This window comes from Parasteatoda tepidariorum, chromosome 5, assembly GCF_982258835.1.
Source record: "Parasteatoda tepidariorum strain Cologne lab strain chromosome 5, Ptep-v5.0, whole genome shotgun sequence".
In the NCBI taxonomy this organism is placed as follows: domain Eukaryota; kingdom Metazoa; phylum Arthropoda; class Arachnida; order Araneae; family Theridiidae; genus Parasteatoda; species Parasteatoda tepidariorum.
This window is the reverse complement of record NC_141759.1, coordinates 20699030-20715011: the sequence shown is the minus strand read 5'-3', so window position 1 is coordinate 20715011 and position 15982 is coordinate 20699030.

The window sequence follows — 15982 nt, the reverse complement described above, 5'->3', positions numbered from 1 at the left end:
ACTTACTTACTTTATTTAAAAACAGCTGGGCACCTGGGCCGCGCAGCGGCCCCTATCCCATTCATCATGAAACTACAAAAATGAGTTAAAAACATTTTGAATATAAGCAGTCGTTGTGGTAGCTTTACAATAATATTACCATGATTAGAGAAAATACAAACTTGAACAGAGATATTCACAGTAATTGCCATGAAAAAATGTACAGAAAATATAACCTTGATTAGAAAACATTACAACTTGAACAGAGATATTTACATTAATTGCCATAAATATGAACAGAAAATTGAATATGAGCATGAATAAATGATGATTATATATATACAAAAGTCGTGATTCATAGGTGTGAAGGTTTTACATAAATTTTGTCAAGCCCTAGTGGCGCCATCTAGTATGATCAACTTTAATTTGAAAGGGCAGTATGCAGTATTTATTTTAATAATCTGTATGGAAAATTAGAGCTCTGAATAATAATAAGAGTTCAAATAGAAGTTCAAATCAAGTAAAAAAAGATGTTACTGTGCAAGAGTGGCTTCCCCCATAATCCTCTGAAGCAGTTGAAGCACTTCTTGATTTTTTAAAAGTTCTCGCAATTCTTTAATTATTGTAACCAATCTTTGAGCAAGTCCTGTTGTTGGTGGTGGTATGGCACGTGTTCCCCTCCTGCGGGGACGGGCTCTGCACCCCGTGTAGTTGGCTGTATGAGAGTCTCCGCAGTTACTGCACTTAGGTGGTGTATTTTCATCTTTTTGGCACTCGTATGATCGGTGTTTGGCGGCGCACTTAACACATCTTGATGGTGAATTACATGATCTTTGACTGTGCCCAAATTCTTGGCAGTTGTAACACTGGATTGGATTTTGTCCGCCTCGGAACCTTTCAATACTGACCGGGATACTTTGTATATTGGTGATAGAGAAAATTTGTCGATTAGCATCTGTTTCTGTGAGAATTGTGAGAAAAAGTGGGAGGAGCATGTAGGTCCCGCCCACTTTTCTCTTAAACTGAATTACCTTTTGCGTTATGATGTCTGACTTTGCCAGTTCCTGGGAGATATGATCAGTATAGAATCCAACTGGAAGACCACGAATAAGAACTTTTATATGCTTAATTGGTTGAACTTTTGCTCGAGATGTGGGTGGATCTACAGTTGAACTGGAATCCTCCTTGGGTGGAGCTAAGTCAGTATCAGATATAGATTCAGATGGTTGTAAGGAGGTGGCGGTATCTATCGGTGAAAAATGTTTACTATTTGTGGTCATGATTAGATTTGCTTCAGCTTTTTTGACATTATTTTTCTTTTTCTTCTTCTTCAAAGGGGGTTCTGTAATATTTTTGGTTGAGCTTTCTGAATCTCTGGTTGACTTATTCCCCGTCTGCTCCAAAAGTTGGCCGCCTTCATAAGTTTCCATATCAATGACATCAATTGGTGTTGTCGGTATTTCGGGCCTATTTGGCACAGGCATGAGAGACTGCTCCAAATGATTTAGTTTCTCAAGTAGATCTTTATTTTTCCTTTCATCTTCTTTAATTCTCCTTCCCATGTCTGCTAACTTTTCAGTCATTTTGGTTTCAAAATCCGAGCATTCCTCATCCGTCGTTGAACCATGTGCACGTCTTTCGGTCAGCCGCTTTCCGCCACGTCCGTGTTGGTGATACGTAGCCATTGTTGCGTGATTGCGAATATTAACTTCAGCAGTGATGTTAACGTAAATTGAAAGCTACTATATCGGGCAGAATCATTTAACTTAACTTGCATCTACTTATACTCTTAAGTTAATTCAGAATTAGAAAAACATACATGATTGCAAGAGTATGAAATAGGTATTACTCACTCAAAAGACACCAATGAAAATCCGAAAGTTCTACGACCTCCTCGCGTCTCCCAAATGTTCTACTAATTCTTTTTTCGTCAGAAATTGATCACGGCGAAGAAGCAATTCAATATAAAAATTGCATCCGTTAAAAACAATTGGTAGTTATGGATTTTCATTATTCCCGGAAAAAAATAAAAAATAAAATTTATTGTTACTAGTTTTTACTCCGGTACGCTGCCAAAATGAGATAAAAACATTTAAACATTCGTAATCGTAATTTAATCGTAAAAAACATTTTGAAAGTTGTTATTAAGACAATTAAAATCTTAAACCCTCGAATGCAAGCATATCTTCTTGAAGATGGGAGTCACCGGGGAAAACGAAGTATCGGGACGAAGACTCGGACGTTGCAACAACCTCGATGTTTGCTTGCTTTATTTAGAAAAACTGGGCATCTGGGCTGCGCAGTATATATATATATATATATATATATATATATATATATATATATATATATATATATATATATATATATATATATATATATATATATATATATATATATATATATATATATATATATATATATATATATATATATATATATATATACAGGAAAAGTTTTCGGTACACTACAAATGCTTGATTATCCTTTTTTTTTTGTTTGTCGAAAAGTAGTTGCCTCTATTGACTGTCCTTGCATTATGCTGACAATATTAAAATGATTCGAATTAGGCTTGATGGAATAGAAGTGGATGGAAGTTAAGATTCTGTGCAAAATTCTTCCTGTCACATACTGTTGCGACACCCCCCCCCCCCTCATAATAGCCGGAGAGAGGCATCTGGGTAGGGCATAGGGGCTACTCTAAGATTGTTTCGATTGCAAACCAAAAATCACTTATAAATTCTGCCATTACTATAATTGCAACTTGACAGTATATCGTGTAAAAATTGACCCTTCTTTTCTTATATGGATAGACAGCGCATGCTCGAGTACTCAAAACTGCGAAATGACAACAACAACAAAAAAAGAAAGAAAGAAACTTTCTTAATTTTAGTTATATCAATTTAAACAGTAGATATTGATGCTTATAGATGATCATTCAACAAACTAACAAATTCCAAACTTTTTCCTTTTTCACAAAAATATTCATTCCAAGCATATACATTCATTTCATTCTTTTCAAGAACTTTCACACAGTTATAAGTTAAATGTTTTATAACTAAACCTTTCTGAAAAAAGGAAGAGCTTAGATAGATCTTCCTTTCTCTAGATGTTTTATTGCTGATAAACAATTGGCATGATATCGGTGATAAATAACCTCAAAGTCAGTTAAATTTCAATTATTTCGAGATTTAAAATCATGTATTCAAAAAGCAAGAAATATATTTATAAACTCTTGTTGTAAAAGTGACACTGATTTTAATTTTTAACTCATACATGTTTGCATATTCAGGTTTTAGGTATTTTGGGGCATTGTTGAAAATTTTACAGAGATAAGTATCGAGGGGTATTTTTTTTAATCCTGAAATCATAATATGTTTAGAGCAACATATGCCAACATTGTAAATTTAAAAAAAAAATGCTTTTATAACTTATGTTTGTCTGCGTATTTGTTTCTATATCACACGCATTTACTAGAGAACATAAATTATAAGCTTAGTAAGCTTTAAGTTAGTATTGGATTTCCCCCATAATTTTGTCTGCCTCTTTTATCTGCTAAATTAAAAAAAAGAACAATTTGTTACGAAACTGTTTTGATGGCAACACACTTCGAAATAATGAGAGATAAAATTTTTTTTTCAATATTGCATGTGAATAATTTAACGTAGAGGAAGGAAATATGTTATAAAATGGTACAAAATTATTTGCCATCGGTAAGAAAAAATGAGAGATCGTGGGTTCGAACCCTGTCGGCCGAATACTCTCCGCTTAATAAATAGTGACTGATGCACGTTAAATCTGTCGAGTCGCAAAATCCTCCATGTTCCCATAACAAATCAATACCTCTGGGGGTTCTGGATTGGAGATTGATCGTTCTCTGATTCACTTCAAAATTACGATCTCTGCATGAATAAATGGTTGTATGAATGAGTCGGCATCATAAAGGGGTGTGACGTATGGTGTGGCAGAAGTTGAGTTCTTGGCCATAGATGGCGCCACTGAAAAAAAAGAACAATCCAATCGCACCCCTCAGCCTAAACAGGTTTACAAAAGCAAGCAAGTGCGAGTGGAATGCAGAAATGGATTAAAGCAATAGATTTTCGTCTTTTCAATAATACCAGAGAACTACTCGGCCTATTGCTAATACACGAACTATTAATAATTTCAAACTGCAGAAAAAAGCATTATAAATAGGGGTGTTTTCTTTCTGGAGTTTCCAAATAGCATTCTGACAAGCGGACAGATTTTTCACTTTTATATAAAAAGAAATCATTAATATCTTAAACTAAAGTAAGATTATAAAGCAAGATTTTATTTTATAACAAAGCTGACCCAATTGTGAGTTTACGACTATCAATGTTCAACTCCGTAGCCAAATTAAATAAAAATTATTATTATTTTTTGTTGTTGTTGTTAATTTTGAATTATGGTCAAAATGACCGCAATGGTGTTTCTAAGAAGGTTTTATTACATAATTTTTAATTAAAACTTTTATAAAATAACTAATATAATTAAAGGTTTATAATATAATTAAAGGTTAAATAAAGGTATAAAAGTAATACAATTAAAGGTTTTATTTCGGTTCTACCTCAATTGTTTTTAGACAATGCTTGCTTTAAAAATGAAAAAATTTTACGATTTTACTTGCATACTCTGAATTAAAAATGCTAAAAGATTTAACCAATTTTCAAAATGTAAATTACACGCAGTTGTATAGTTTTCAAAATCAAAATCTACACGTAATTTTAAGCACTATGTATTCCTCGTGTTTCATCAATGTAATTTAATGTACTTTCGCAAGACCAACTTGAAATTTTGATAAATTTATGAATTTGCATTTTTAAGAGCCAAAGGTAAGTTTTTTTTGTTAAGAAGTCTCTTTTAGTTAAGAAAACTAAGAGAGAAAACCCACAGAAAAAATGTATAGAAAGTTAAAATTGTTCAGCTTCACAATTGAAAAAAAAAACATAATACTATGATAAAAGAGTACTTTGCCAAGAAAAATAAGTATCTAAAAAGCATCATAAATACTCATTTTAACTTCAAAACAAATTATTTTACAATATTTAAAAAAAATTAAATTGCATGTTTTACGAGAGAAAGCTTGAAGTCAATTTCCCAAAAACCATCTTTTGAAAAGAATCTGCATAAATATATGCATGAAGTGAAACATATTTTCCTATCATTAATTCCTAGTTATAGATTACAAAGGATTAAAAAACATTTTCAAGTATTGTCTTGATTTATCACGCAGTTCCTAACAATGATAGCAGCTATTTAAACAGTGCGCCGTGCTTTTATTATAAAAGATTTAATACAATTGAAAAGAAGAAACATTATTATTTTTCCATTAAAAATTTTTTTTAGGAAACAAACATCACTGATATAACTTTTTAAATAGCTCAAAGGACAAAGCGTCTGCAATTGTAACCGTGCCTAATGCTAAATCTATTAGAAGAATTCATTTTTAAACGTCTGTACAAAATAGAATTAGATAAACGTTTTGAACAATTTTTGGGATTTGTGGCTAAAGTTGCCCTTTGCACCAACTGCTCAAATTTCAGAACTTTAACATTCTTGAGCTAGAAGAGAGGCACACAGACGCACACAAAAATTCTTTTTTTTATTTTTAATTAAGACATTTTTTTAGACAACTGCTTAAACAGTAGTGTTTGAAAAACTTTTCTCTTAGAACAAGGAGCACTTAACTTCAATAAGTTGATTGCAAATATTTTGAACTGAAAGTCATTTTTTCAATTAAATTTAAGAGTACTTAAATTAAATTTAAAAGTTTCATAAATTACGCCAGACCACTCTTCGCTAAATAAAAGTTTAGAATCAGAACAGGGTATGCCTCTTACACGTCCTACTAAGAAATCTATTTTTAAAAAAAATTTGATTTAACTATTCTCTGTATGAGTATTTACTCTAGTATACTCAAAATAGCAGTTTATCCAATATTTTTAAATTCATTTATATTTTTTACATCATAAATAATAAAGATTTATTTTAATATCAAATAAACTTTGCATTGTTCATTTTCGGACACTTACTTTTGCAATAATGAATTATTAAAAGTCAGAATAAAAACAATATTTTTATTCTGATATGATTTATTGATTCATCAAAGTGGCTTGGCACAGATATTACTTTAATTATGAGAAATTAATTATTTTTACAGAAAAGAAACCAGTTTGAATGGTAGAGGAGGAGACTGCATTTCAGATAAAAAAAGAAAAAAGAAAGGTTTTCGGTCTTCTTTGAAAAACCTTTTTTGTTCCTGTTGCGGAAGGAAATAGATTTGAATGAATCGAAATGTATGTAAAGTTGTTGCTGAAAGATGATAAAGATTATGAGATACTTGAATGACAAAGAAGAAAACTTTACGGCAGAAAAAAATAGTCCTGTAGTTAAAAAAAAATTATGTCAACGAAGGGATATTCATGATTAATGAATAAAAAAAATAAGTCAATTAATGAAAATGACTTAGATAAGAAAAGAAAAAGAAAGGGTTTTGCTCTTCTATGAAAAACCTATTTAGTTCATGTCACGGAAGGAAATATATTTGAAAGAATCGAAATGTATGCAAAGTTATTTTACTGAAAGGATTATAAAGATTGTGAGATACTTGAAATACAAAGAAGATAACTTTATTTCAGAAAAAAAAACAGTCCTGTAGTTAAAAAAAATTTTTTGTCAACGAAGGGATATTCATGATTAACGAATAAAAAAATTAAGTCAATTAATGCAAACATGCTTGGTACACATTTATTGACCCACTGAAGGGATGAAAGGCAGAATCAACCTTGCACGGTCCGAGGATCAAACCCAGTACCTGTGGCACCACTCAGCCACCGGGTGTCAGTTATAGCTCTATCATTAGAAAAAATTTCGTAAAAAAGTGCATGCTTTGGCAGATAAGAAGTATGATAGTCTGATCAACGAAATGTCAACTATCAACGAACAAGCATTTTTTTACTAAATTAATTATTTACTTGATCAAATAATTTTATGTATAATGATGTGTATATATAATGACCTCTGCATGCAATATGTATATATTGCTTTTTCTGCATGTGTATATATAATGATGCATGCAACCTCTGAAAAATTCGATAAACAATTTTAATATTTATAAAATTATAAGTTTTCATTAAAGAAAGATAGTTAAATTTCCAAGCTAAAAAAAAAAGAATGTTTGCGTGACAGATTTGATTTTCAAAAAACAGGAGGACAGCAACAAGATCCAAAATTCTGCATGTAATTGGAACGGATACAGGAAGAGGTGAAAAGATTTTGTCTTACAGATCAACAATTAAAATTCAGCTTTACTTGCTAATTTTAAAAAAGGGAAAAAAATCCTTCAGCTAGGTAAAATATGAAAGTTCACCCGGAACGAACTAATTTTAACAATTGAAGAAGAAGGGGCCGGGATAGCCTGGTTAGTAAGGCACTGGGACCATGATCTAAAGGGCGTGGGCTCGATCACCGTCCGCCGCAAACTTACCGTGTAGTAAATGGTGACTGATGTGCGTTAAATCTGTCAAGTCACAAAGTCCTCCATATTCCCCTTACAAATCATACGTCTGGGAATACAGATCGAAGAGTTTCCTTGTATTCTGGATTGCTTCAAAATTACAAGACTACGGAGTTGAACATTAGTAGTCGAAAATCCAAAATTGGGTCGGCTGTTCGACAACGATTATAAAATATAGCCGAAGAATGAAGAAGAAGAGAGTCACGATGGCTCAGGGGATAGAGCCAACCATTCAGGTGAACTGGGTTCGAATCCCAGTCGATTCGAATTCTGCATCCGGCTTGCACCGACCACAGTGCTGACTTGAAATATCCTCAGTGGTAGACGGATCATGGATTAGAGGCCCCTTACCGTCAGGCTAACCGTGGTAGGTTCTCGTGGTCTTCCTCTAAAAGTAACGCAAATGCAGGTTAGTTCCATCAAAAAGTCCGCCACGAAGACTTGATCGAGGAGTTCCCTTGTCTTCTAGATTGGGTTCAAAATTACAAGGCTACGTAGTTGAATATTAGTAGTCGTGAACCCAAAAAATGGGTGGGCTGTACAACAACGGTTATAAAATAATACAAAACTGAAGAAGAAGCAGAAGAAGATTCCCCTAAGTTATGAGATCCTCTTTCAGCCATATGACTTCAAGAGACTTCAGTTTTATCGAACCAGATCGCCATTTAATTTGATAACGTGAGGTATCCTAAAAAAAATAGCTCATATCTGAAACAGCAATGAGAAGGTAAAGTGCATTAGCTTTGTCCGAAGGGCAAAAAGATTTCAATACACAAAAGAAGATGATTACTGGAAAAAGATAGAAGATATCTAGTGCGAAAAAAATGCCCCAGCTGTTTTTACTATCTGTTTTCTTAGACTTCCTAAATTTCATTTAAAGAAATTAACTAAGTAACATTATGATATGAGTAAATAATAAGTAATATATAACAGAGTTTATGCGTTATTATTTATTTCTAATGGTATTTAATACAAATACATTACAAAACCTTAACAGGCTCAGAGCACGCCACCTGAGAGGGAAGAATATTCAAAGTACTACAAAGTACCTGTATTACAGAAACTGTGGCCCTGGCGCAAAACTCGCACCAGAACATCTTTTCTCCTTTCTGACCATTTTGGCCATCTTACATCAGTTCAGTGTCTGTCCATGAGAAGATCTTTATTCGGACATTTGCCTTGATATAGCTTAAGCAGTGTATAGGATTTTCGGTCCTTTACACTGAAGATTATTGATTAAGGTTATTGATTTATGTTATGGTTATTGATTTATGGTAAGGTTATTGATTTATTTTCCATGTCCATAACAAGACATCAACTAATTAACCAACAAAGAAAATCCTTCTTTTTTTTCAATTTTTTTAAGGCATTCTGCCTGTTCTTTGTTCCGTTATTATATATTTTAATTACAGATAGAGTTCTTATTAAAAGAAACTCTTTCGATTAATTTATTTCGAAATTGAAGATCCATCTTAACTGTCTTGAAAAGGAGAGTGTAGATGATTTTTAACATAGCATTTATAAGCAAATTTGGTAACTGTTTTCCTGAAATGGGACAAGCCTCCACATGGTTTTTTATAGGTAGTCCGATCAGACCCCTATGAAGGATATCCACTTTCCGAACGAGTCACTTAATACAAAATCTAGTTAAAATAAGAAAGTGGTAGCAAATATATCACTAAAAATTTGTTTTATTTATGAATATGATTGGTTTGCCTTATTCACCTGTCAACCACTACAGATTCAATTCACAAATATATATGATGAATTTCTCTCAATTCATAGCTGCCAACTTTTAATCGCTTCCATTATGATTTTTCCCAGTGGTATCGAAATGGAATTTAAATTTCAATTTTACGCAAAAGAATACGTTGTATTTGAAAAAGCTTAAACTGACAACTACGATAGTAACGCATATATAAATACATGCTTAATTTCTTTAAGAATAGTGGTGATCAAAATGCTTTAAATATTAAGTTTATAAAAGAAAAATAATATATATTTACTACCACTTTAAATATAAAAAAATTTTTTTACGCCAAATGCGTAAAAGTTGGCATGTATGCTCAATTACTTTTATAGAAGGTTTTGGGTTCATGCACCCAACAGGTTCACTTTTTAAATAGTCTGCGCGGACTACTTATAAAAGACCGTGTGGAAGCTTTTTGATGTAGGAGGTGATGGACAAGGTCCCATTGATTTTTCTTTACCACGTGTTAGTAGATACATTTACCTACAAGATAGTACAGCTAGTGTTTTTTTGAGCGACGATACCGTTTTGAGAAAATTAAATAAATATGGCTAGATTTTGGATATTTTGAATGGCTATATTTACTAAAAGTATTAATATCCCAGGAAAGTGATGGGGGTGACAGAGCTTGACCTAATAAGGACTTAATCTTTAGTAATGAAATTATTGGGGTACTCTTGTTTAACTAAGATTTTCATGGCAAAAAGAAAAAACTGACTTTTTTCAGAGAGCATAACTCTGAAAAGCAACAATGCCCCATTGAAACCAGTGCATGTCTATAACTAGGCAGCGATATACTAATAATATAGCGTAAGAAAACTTAGGGGTGCTGTTGTTTTCTTTAGATAAACACTCTAAAACATACTTATAATTTACTTTTGAAGAAATGGCCTTGAACTTTTTAATTTTTTGCAGAGAAAGGAAAATTCTTTTAGGAGCATAAACTTTCCCAGTATTCAAATTTTAACACATACTTTTATACAAAAGAAAAAATGAAGCTTATCAGTAAACATTACTATCACACATTGAAGCTGAAAATGATAGCTCTTAAAAACCTTGTGATTTCACTAAAACTATTTGTTTACCCTTTTGCACTCGAGAGGTGACTGCCAGTGACCAATGTCACTTGTAAATTACGCACCACTCTAGTTGAAAACTCTTTCAAAATGTTTGTAATTGCGTCCATTTATTTTTAACTGCTAAAAGGACTTCGAGTTCAAAGGGCTTATTTATTGCTTCATTATCATTTCCAACCAAGTCGACCTTTTATCTAAGCATACCCTCCAACTTATGAGGAGTTTGAAAATAACTCTTTCTAGTGGTAGCGAACCAAAGTAGAAATTTTTAAAGCAAATGGATCTTTCATAAAACTCTTATCAGAACTTAAGAATCTAGCCATATGGCCTGCACTTTTATAAGTAATAGTGGACAAGTTACGCTAAAATTAATTTTTTTTAAATATTAAGACATTAATTTTGCTACCGTCTGAAAAGAAGATTTCTGAAACTACGGAAATTCCGTAGCAGTTGGAGGGTATGTCTAAGTAACTGTTATTTGAAATGTTAGATGTTATGACTTAGAGCGAAATTTGATAATAATGATCATTTTAATTTTAAGAAATTACTGATAGTTATGTTTTTATGAAATAAATATTCCATGGTTCAAAGAATAACATGGGAACTAGATAGGGAAAAGTGGGAGGGGCCTAAAGGTTCCGCCCTCTTTCTTCTTGTACTGCACTTTTTTGAGATATCAATGTCCAATTTTCCTAAGTCTGAGGAAATATCTGTTTTGTAGTCTACGGAGAACTTTTAGATTCTTAACTAGAGGAGCTTTTTCAATTGTGGAAGGTTTCTCGTCTTTGCAGGAATTCTCGGCTGTGGTCTCAGGAAGGGTCGGGGGGGGGGGGGGGGTTAGTCTCTGGCTGTTTAAGTGATTTAGAAGAAGAGCAGTTTGTAGTCTGAATAGATAGGCTTTCAGTGTTTTTCTTGTCTTGAATTCGCTTTTTCTTCTTCTTTCTTCCCTTCTTAAGGGGAGGCTCTATGTTGTTCCTTTCTTAAGGGGAGGCTCTATGTTGTTGCTAGTCAGAGGCTCTGAATCAGGAGCAGAACTTTCGACACTCGGTTCCATATTCTGAGCAGTCTCTTCATTATGTTGAGAGTCGGATTTTTCTAGGTCTTTGTCTTTCAGTTCAGTGATAGGCTCCGGATCTTTTTTAGCATTATTCACGGGTGTATTTCTGCTGTTGGCAATCTGATGTAATTTCCTAAGAAAATCTGGATTTATTGTCATTCTGTATTTCCCAGGAGTCGAAAAATCTGATGATATGGATTCGTCGACGGGTGAAGTATCCTGAAAGCCGCCGAGAGCTGAAATATTTCCTCCGCGAGCTGATCGATGATAGGGCACGTTTCTCCTGTGATATACTTGAATCGTACATGATGATGATATGGAGCATCCTTTCCTTTATTTAATGAAACTGGGCACCTACCTGAATCAGAGATGCCAACTGCTCCAGACACGCCAAAATAATTTAAAGAACAGTAAATAACTACAAAGTAAATTTTTCAAATATTTGAGTATTTTTGCTTGCTTTTTAAAAGGCATAGCATGACATAAGCACTGCGGAAACTAATACTTGGTGCACCGGAGTACCTAGCCAAAAAGGCCACCTCCGTAAATTATATGATTACAAACTGAATCAAAGGCCATTGATATTAAAATTATTTGGGTTAGTAAACTTAATGTTAGGTAGCTAAATAATATTGCGGTAAAAAAAGATAGAACAGGGATAACACGCTCATGTAAAACATACACAAACAGATAAAGTCATAAGTTCTTTAAATTAACTATTATTAATTATTATTCATTTTAATTTATAATTATTGACAAATAAGCAGTTTAGTGATTAGCATTGTTAGTAGTTGTATTAGTAAATTGAATCAGAATGAGCCGCAGTAATTCCGCGAAGGATTTGGCTTACCCAAGAAGGTGGAAAAGGGTAATGATGATAGAGGAGATGAGGAGCCAGTCAGGGGGATAGAAAAATCAGCAATACGACTCAAACGATGTCTTGAAGATTTTTATAGTGATGGAGAATGGCCTTAGGCCTTCTCCTGCACTTAGGGTCATCTGGGTCGTAGTTAGAGGACGACCATATAAGGGGGTTGGAGTGTCCAGTGCTCTTAAGAAAATATTTAAGAGATCTATTTTTGTATAAGTCAAGAAGGCTAGGCGTACAGGTGTCATTATGGATATTTTTGTTCCTGGAATACCAGGGTGAATTTGTGATATTGCGGAGGGTTTTATTATAAGCACTCTGTAAGAGTTTAAGATTTGTTTTTGCAGCCCCCCGAAGGTAGGTGCTGCATATGTTAACAGGGGGGTGAGAAGCATTTTAAAAATTAGAATCCTGTTGTTAGTGCTGAGGGGAGAGTCCTTTTTTAGAATAGAATAAAGTGCACATTTTGCTGCAATGAGTTTACTCTTAATGTTTTTAAAATGATATTTGAATGTCAGGGTTTTATCCATAATGACAGCTAAGTACGTAGCCTTCGTTTCCCATTTGAAAGAGAAGTTGTTATCAATGATAACATCTTTCTTGTAGGTCCTTTTTCTGGTGAATAGCACCGCCTGAGTTTTGAGGCAAGTTGAGGGCAAGTTTCCAATTTTTGAAATAGTCAATGATGGTGAGGAGATGGTAAATAATATTCCTGTTGATATCGCTGATATACTTGCTTTGTGTGGCAATGGCTGTATCGTCAGCGTACAGTGCAGTCAGTATACCAGGATCTCTGGGGATATCATGAATAAAAATAGGAGGGTCCTAGTTTGCTCCCCTAGGGAACACCACTATTAATGGGTCTTAAGGTTGAGAAAAAGGTGTTGCAGTTGACCATGAACTTTCTGTGTGTTAGGTAGAATCGTATAATTAGAACAAGTGGTCTAGGGAAATTGTATTTAATTAATTTATAAATAAGTGCATCGATCCATATCTTGTCGAAGGCTTTAGCCAAGTCGAGACAATTTTGCTCAGTGAGTAGAGTAAACTGATTGTTCGATAGCTGTCTGGTTTTGTTGGGTATTTTCCTGGCAATGACGTAAGAACTGTAAAGTGGTGAATTATATAAGCCTATGAATTATTTAGAAATAGTGGTAGATAAGAATCTACTAAATTGAATTTATTAAACCAAGAATCACAATTGATAAACTACCACTTTAAAATATATATTTGCTGTCCGGAGCAAGTTGGCATCTCCTGAATGATATGAAAAATGCTTGATATGAGTGGTAGCTCGGTGTTTGGCGTGAAGCGCCACCTACCGATTCGTCGATACTAGTTTGCCATATGATTGTGATATGATAGCGTATGATTTACCATATGATTGCCATATGACTTTCAAATTAAGTGAATCAAAACTACGATCCAAATAGAATTATTCAAGTAAATGATTCTTATGAAGAGATTCAGATCACTGATTCCAATCATGTGATTCGGATAGCTATTAAATCAAGTGATTCTGTTCAATGATTCAAATCACTGATTTTAATCATGACACTCAGATCAGGGAATCTAATCGAGTGGTTCAGATCTTATTTCGAATCTAGTAATTTGGATCACTGATTTAAATAACATGACTTAAACGACTTAATGCTAATTACGAATCAAATGCTTGCCAGAGATGCCAACATGCTCCGGACAGCGAATAAATATTTTCAGGTGGTAGTTTATTAATTGTGATTCTTGGTTTAATAAATTCAATTTATTAGATTTTAATCTACAGTTATTTCTGAATAATTCGTAGTTTTATATAATTCACCACTTCATTATAGTTACATACCCTCCAACTTATGAGGATTTTGAAAATAATTCTTTCTAGTGGTAGCGAACCAAAGTAGAAATTTTTAAAGCAAATGGATCTCTCATAAAACTTTTATCAGAACTTAAGAATCTAGCCGTTTGGCCTGCACTTTTATAAGTAATAGTGGACAAGTTACGCTAAAATTAATTTTTTTTAAATATTAAGACATTAATTTTGCTACCGTCTGAAAAGAAGATTTCTGAAACTACGGAAATTCTGTAGCAGTTGGAGGGTATGTAGTTATATCATGCTAAACTTTTTAAAAAGCAAGCAAAATTAGTCAAATATTTGCAAAAGTTAGTTTGTAGTTATATACCGGTTTTTAAATTATTTTGGTTCGTCCGGAGCAGTTTGCATCTATGTGCTTCGCAAAAAATTGAAATTGCAAAAATTCGAAAAAAAGTTCACTTAACTACCACTATTTTTCTTTTAACTAATGTCGATTGAAAAAAAATTTATTATTCTTTCTCATTAATGAATTTTTTAAGTAAATAAATATACTTATTATAGCTTTCGTATAATTTTATTGTATAAGCTGCTAATATGCTATTAAGACTTTTAACTAGGGAAAATTTAAGAAACTACAAAATAAATATGCTAAATTTTGTTATTTATATTTTGATCTGAATCCATAGAATTCTTTCATTGGAAAATCTCTTGTCCTTAATAAATGGATGAGTAAGAATCTTTTAAGTTGTACAAGAAATTTTTAACTGTATATGATATAGCATCACTGTGAAACAAAACTAACTGAAATGTAAGAAGCAATTACATACCTGCCAACTTTTACGCATTTGGCGTAAAATTTTATTTTTATATTTAAAGTGGTAGTAAATATATATTATTTTTTCCTTTATAAACTTAATATTTAAAGCATTTTGATCACCACTATTCTTAAAAAAATTAAGCATGTATATTTATACGCGTTACTGCCGTAGTTGTCGGTTTAAGCTTTTCCAAATACAACGTTTTCTTTTGCGTAAAATTGAAATTTAAATTCCATTTTGATACCACTAGGAAAAATCATAATGGAAGCGATTAAAAGTTGGCAGATATGTAAAAGCTTTTTTAAATAAAGCAAAAATATTGCGGTTTAAAACCCTAAAAGGATAAAAAATTATTTTTTCAAGCTTTTTTTAAAAAGTATTGTCACTTAAGGTCCACAATGCCGTTATAGCTGACGTCACACTAGCGACAGGATCAAATTGCATTGTCCATTAAAATTTCATGACAAGGTGGATTTTATCTGAGCATACAAGACGTTGCGAAACGAAACCTTATAATTACCTACATTTAAGATTATTTTCACCTTGAAACTAGCTTTATGAAATGATTTTTTCACGCTTGAAAACCCTAAGTCAACCTCGATGTGAGGTTTTTTATACGTAGAATATGTTGTTGTTAATTTACGTCGCACTAGAGCTGCACAATGGGCTATTGGCGACGGTCTGGGAAGCATCCCGGAGGATGATCCGAAGACATGCCATCGCAATTTTGATCCTCTGCGGAGGGGATGGCACCCCCGTTTCGGTAGCCCGACGACCTGCGCGCGAAGTCGAGCACTTTACGGTAGCACAGTTTAACGAGGACCCATACCGCAGACACTCGGTCCCTACGCAGACTGATCCAAGTAGTCACCCACCCGCACACTGACCGCAGCCAGTGATGCTTGACTTCCGTGATCTGCTGGGAACCGTGTCTTAACGATCAGTCCACTGCGGGACATACGTAGAATAGAACAGATTGTCACAGATCTTGTTTTAAGGTTAGAAGGTTTACACGTAAACCACATTAAACCTTTTTAGGTTTACATTAAAAGGTTTCTGCCGAATGAAAATAAGCCTTTTTTTGCCA